This window comes from Nycticebus coucang, chromosome 7 (genome assembly GCF_027406575.1).
Source record: "Nycticebus coucang isolate mNycCou1 chromosome 7, mNycCou1.pri, whole genome shotgun sequence".
NCBI classification, from domain to species: Eukaryota; Metazoa; Chordata; class Mammalia; order Primates; family Lorisidae; genus Nycticebus; species Nycticebus coucang.
The window spans coordinates 6,648,770-6,654,450 of NC_069786.1; the positions used below are offsets into that span (position 1 = coordinate 6,648,770).

General features: G+C 44.3%; 1 pseudogene; it reads left to right on the forward strand.

The window, feature by feature from the left end:
• Positions 1-4,341: 4,341 nt before the first annotated feature.
• Positions 4,342-5,441, forward strand: LOC128590298 (ADP/ATP translocase 3-like; annotated as a pseudogene).
• Positions 5,442-5,681: the final 240 nt, after the last annotated feature.

Here is a 5,681-nt window from a genome sequence, read left to right on the forward strand (position 1 = left end):
TGGTGGACTCTGAGGACTTGACTAGTTCCATGACTGTGATGTGAAGGACGGGACATTTAACACAGACAAGAACTTCTGGAGCCCCCCATACTTCCTCACATTTGAGTCAGAGTTTATACTTCTCAATGGACTTTGGCAGCTCAGGCAGGAAGGAGGGCTCTGTTACCAGCATTTCGGATGAGGAAGCAGAGGCAGACTCCCCCGTCAGTCACACGGCCACTTAGTGCTCACAGAGATGGGAAGGCGCTGACACTTCCCGGTTGCAGGCACAACCACCTGCCCGTGGGGTAACGCTGTTTCTCAGAACTGCTGCTTGCGGTTGCGATGCGTGACCACGCACGGGTTGTGTTGTGTTTCCTTTGTTCTGTTTACAAAAGTGTGCGACTTTAGTTGCTTATTGTTAAAATATTTAAAATAGAGACATGAAGGTAAACTCCATCAGAATGGTTAAAATGAAAATTTTTTACCCTTAGGGATGCAAGGTCCAACTGTTTGGGTAACCCTTTTATGTAAAACAGCTGAATTTTAGTCCTGACGATATGCAAAGTGTTTGGGTTTTGTGTGAGGAACCGTGGTTAAACCAGTTTCTGACAGTTGCCCTCTCCTTGATTGATGATCTACTCAGGGATGTGGAATCACAGAGCCATGGGAGAGCCTGGCATCACGAGGTGCCAACTTACCAGTGTACCCCAAGGAGTGCAGTCACTCCCCTTTATCTGATCTGCACATCCTGTCCTTGCAGTTAAGTTACAAATGACTTCTGAGCTCTGCAGAGGGTCCTCATCTAGTCCTCAGCTGCGTACCAATCAGTGCATGTGTGTGAGTTAACTACCCGAGGCTAGAAAAACAGCACACAAAAAAATTAGAGGGAACATTGCTTATAGATCAAACAGGACTGGGAATAATGCCTGTTCCCACTGCCGGACTGAAAACCCAATTTATGAGGCATTGGGTAGAATATTTAAAAGGGTTTTCTGTCTGTGGAGGGAAAAATTAGCCTTAGGCTAAATGCTGCTCTGATCCCACTTAACAAAGTATAAAATAAAGATCAAAAAGATCAAACTCAAAACAAAGTTCAAAGCTATTTATAGTTATATAAAATATCCAGTACCCGACACAGTAAAACTCACAATGTATGGCATGCGATAAAAAAATTGTTAGGCATGCAGAGAAGAAAATATGCCCCATAATAAGGATAAATATCAAGCAACCAGCAGTGATCCAGAAATGGAAAATGATAAAATTGGTAGATAAAGATGTTAGAACAATTGTTATAACAATATTTCATGTATTTAGTCTAATAGAGACTAAAGTCTATTAGTCTAATAGTGTTCTAAAGATGGAACACATTAACTAGAGACAAGGAATATGTAAAAAGATCCAAACCAAACTTCTCAAGGTGAAAGGCACAATGTGTAAGATAAAAAATATACAGGATGGATTAAACAATGCCAATGAAAAGATTCATGAAATTAAAGACACGGTGATGGAAAATATAAAAAAGGACAAAACACAATGTATACAGTTATGATTTAATAAAAAAAAGTAAAAAGGACAAAACAGAAAATACAAAATAGAGAAACAAGAAGACTACAAAAAAAATAGTGAGCTGTCAACTTTGAGTAGTTGAATATCCAAATACATGGATAACTTAAGCTGTAAAAGATGAAACTATAACTCATGAACTCAAGAAGTTCTACAAACCCCAAGCATAAGAAATATGTAGGAAACTAGGCCAAGACACATTATAATCAAGTTGCTTAAAGGCAATGGTAAAGGCAATGGTAAAGGGCAAATCTTAAAAGTAATAAAATAAAAAAAGAACCATTCTGTACAAATGAACACAGATAAAGACACAGCAAATGTCCCATTAAAAACAACAAAATGGAAAAAAAAAAACAAGACAATGAGAAGATGCTAGAACAATATTTTTAAAGTGCTGACAGAAAATATTCTTTACTTTGGAAAAATATCTTTCAAAAATTAAGCAAAATAGACACCTTTCTCCCTAATAGAGAAAAACCGAAAGAATTAATGACCAGCAAACAAACCTGCATGATAAGAAATGTTAAGGGATGTCTGTTAGGCAGATGGAAAATGATACCAAATGGAAATTTGGGTTAACACAAGGGTGTTAAGAACAATGTTATGTTAAATATAAAGGTATTTTCTCATTATTCACTTCATTGAAAGTAAAATGAAAGTAAAGCAGTAGTCCCCAACTTTTTTTGGCACCAGGGACCAGTTTCACGGCAGATAGTTTTCCATGGACCTGATGGAGGAAGGTGATGGGGGTGGGCCAGGAAGCAGAGCTCGAGTTATGACTCAAGCAGTGCGGAGCGGCTAGAAAGAAAGATGAAACTTTGCTCACTCACCTGCCACTCACCTCCTGCCAGTGTGGTACAGTTCCTAACATGCCATGGACTGGGTACTGGGAATTGGGACTGCAATTTTGATACAAAAATAATAATACTGCATTATGGGATTTATGATGCATATGGAAGTAAAATGTATGATACAGTAGCACAAGGCTGGGAGGGGAAATTAGGATTATATTGGTATAAGGCTCATATACAAGTTGAGTATCTCTAATCTGAGAATCTAGAATCCAAAATATTCCCAAACTCAAAACTTTTTGAGTGGCTGACATGACACTCAAAGAAAAGGCTCACTGTAACGTTTTGGATTTGAAATTTTTAGATTAGAGATGCTTGACTGGTAAGTATCATGCAAATATCCCCAAGTCTGAAAAACATCAGAAATCCAAAACACTTCTGGTCCCAAGCATTTTGGATAAGGGATTCTCAACCTGTATTATAGTTTAAGTGATAACAATATCACTTAAATGCATACTGAAAAATTAAGGAAGTATACTGCAAACCCTGACACAGCCTCTAGACTAACCCAAGAAAGGTTATTTGTTGCTGATAAGCCAACAAAGAAGATCAAATGAAAATATATAAAATCCTCAATTAGTAAAAATAAGCCAAAAAAGGAAATAGAAAAGAAATAACAGATTGGATAAAGATATAGCAAATGACAAGATGTTAGATTTAAACCAAACCCAATCAATGATAACATTAAGTGAAATAAGCCGACATTACGTTTTAATTATGGGTTAGAAATTGTTCCAATTCGTGCGCCTAGGCTGGGACATCTCTGTCATGGTCTAGGAACCAGTAGACCCTGCAGTTCACAGACCCGCCGCTGTCCCACCCCCAGGAGAACTCCAGAAGGTGACAGTAATGACTATTGACCCTGCTGGTGGTACTCACTAGATCGAAGGGGGCTAAAAAAATCTGCTCGGCCAACACAGATGGCTTATTCTTCAGTGCCCTCTTCCAAATTGACCGAGGAGGAGAATGAGAAAGGAAGGAGCTCCTGAATAGTGAGGGTAACAGATTTTATTCAGAAAGAACGAAGAGAAAGCTTAGAGCACTTCCAAAGTGAGTTGGAAGTGGGTCCCTCTCATGAAGGAGAAAAGATCCAGGCCAAGGTGACAAAGACCCTAAGAGCTGTAGGGTCTTTTGCTCATGGGTCCTTACCAGACAACAAAAACTCTGCTTCAATAAGCTGCTGTTTCACCATGGATATAAAGATCCACTGACTGCAGCAGCCCTGGGTGGTCTTCAGGTATTCTTCCTCCATACTCATGTCATCAAGGTGGACGTGGCCAGGCTGGCTTGGAGCATTGGGTCAGTCATTAGTCAACCCATTTCCCTCCTTCTCAAATAGCACAACTAATCTGTAGTCCAGAAGCCAACCTCTCTGGTCTCACTGGGCTTTTGCCCAAACATCTCTCTAAAGTTCCTTCTTTCCCCTCACTCACTACAAGAGGAGACCACACTATACCCCTGCATAGCTGACTAGCCCTGCTGAGCAGGAGACATCTCATCTGGGGTGGTAGCTAAGAGTTGGAGGGAAGCAGTTTTACTTTTCCAGTGGTATAAAAGTGTGAACAAAAAACACAGTTATTTTTGTTGTTCTTTTCTTTTCTTTCTTTCTTTTTTTTTTTTTTTGGAGACAGTCTCACTTTGTTGCCCAGGCTAGATTGCCATGTCTTTAACCTAGCTCACAGCAGCCTCAAACTCCTGGGAGGCCGAGATGGGTGGATTGCCCTGAGCTCACAGGTTTGAGACCAGCCTGAGCAAGAGCAAGACCCCGTCTCTAAAAATAGCCAGGCATTGTGGTGGTCCCAGCTACTTGGGAGGCTGAGGCAAGAGAATCTCTTGAGCACGGGAGTTGGAGGTTGCTGTGAGTTATGACGCCAAAGCACTCTACCAAGGATGAACAAGTGAAACTCTGGCCTTTCGGTCCTAGCGAGGGCAGTGCTGAGCCAGCGGTGCCCTCCCTCTGTCCTCCGCGCCCGCTCTCCGGCCTTTCGCCCGCGCCGCCACCATGACGGAACAGGCCATCTCCTTCGCCAAGGTCTTCCTGGCCGGGGGCATCGCCGCTGCCATCTCCAAGACGGCTGTGGCCCGGATCGAGCGGGTCAAGCTGCTGCTGCAGGTGCAGCACTCGAGCAAGCAGATTGCAGCCGATAAGCAGTACAAGGACATCGTGGACTGCGTCGTGCGCATCCCCAGGGAGCAGGGAGTGCTGTCCTTCAGGAGGGGCAACCTGGCCAACGTCATCCACTATTTGAAACCTCGCCCAAGCCCTCAACTTTGCCTTCAAGGATAAGTACAAGCAGATCTTCCTGGGGGGTGTGGACAAACACACTCAGTTCTGGAGGTATTCCCCGGCAACCTGGCTTCTGGAGGGGCCGCCGGGGCCACCTCCCTCTGCTTCGTGTACCCGCTGGATTTCGCCAGAACCCGTTTGGCTGCTGACGTCGGGAAGTCGGGCGCAGAACGGGAGTTCAAGGGCCTGGGAGATTGTCTGGTGAAGATCACTAAGTTAGATGGGGTCCGTGGCCTGTACCAGGGCTTCAACGTCTCAGTGCAGGGAATCATCATCTACTGGGCGGGCTGCCTACTTCAGCGTGTACTACAACGCCAAAGGCATGCTCCCCGACCCCAAGAACACCCACATTGTGGTCAGCTGGATGATAGCCCAGACTGTGACCGCCGTGGCTGGTGTCGTGTCCTATCCCTTGGACACTGTGAGGCGAAGGATGATGATGCAGTTGGGGCGCAAAGGAGCTGACATCATGTTCAAGGGCACTGTGGAGTGCTGGAGGAAGATCTTCAAGGATGAGGGGGGCACAGCCTTCTTCAAGGGCGCCTGGTCCAACGTCCTTAAGGGTATGGGGGGTGATTCGTGCTGGTCCTGTATGATGAGCTCAAGAAAGTCATCTAAGAACAGCTACACTCATGCGGTGTGGGGACCAGGAGAGCCACGTAGAATCCCTAACCGTCACGGACCATCAACCTTCGAGAAATTCCAGTTATCCTGGCCAGATCATGTAGAGTCTGGGGAGGCTCTAGGAAGGGGCTCCAGATCATGATGACCATTGATTATGGGGGGAGGGGGATCTTGACATGTGGGCCACTCAGACCTAGAGTCCAGAGCTTGTAGGACCCATGTTGTGTTTAAGTATTTATTTAAAAAGAATCACGTCTCCCATTTGTACTTAAGCACTAGCTCCTCTTTGCACAGTGAGCGCTCCGGATGCTGTCCTCTGCTGGGCATTCCTGCAGAACAATAAATTGGGCACACCGAGCAAAAAAAAAAAAAAA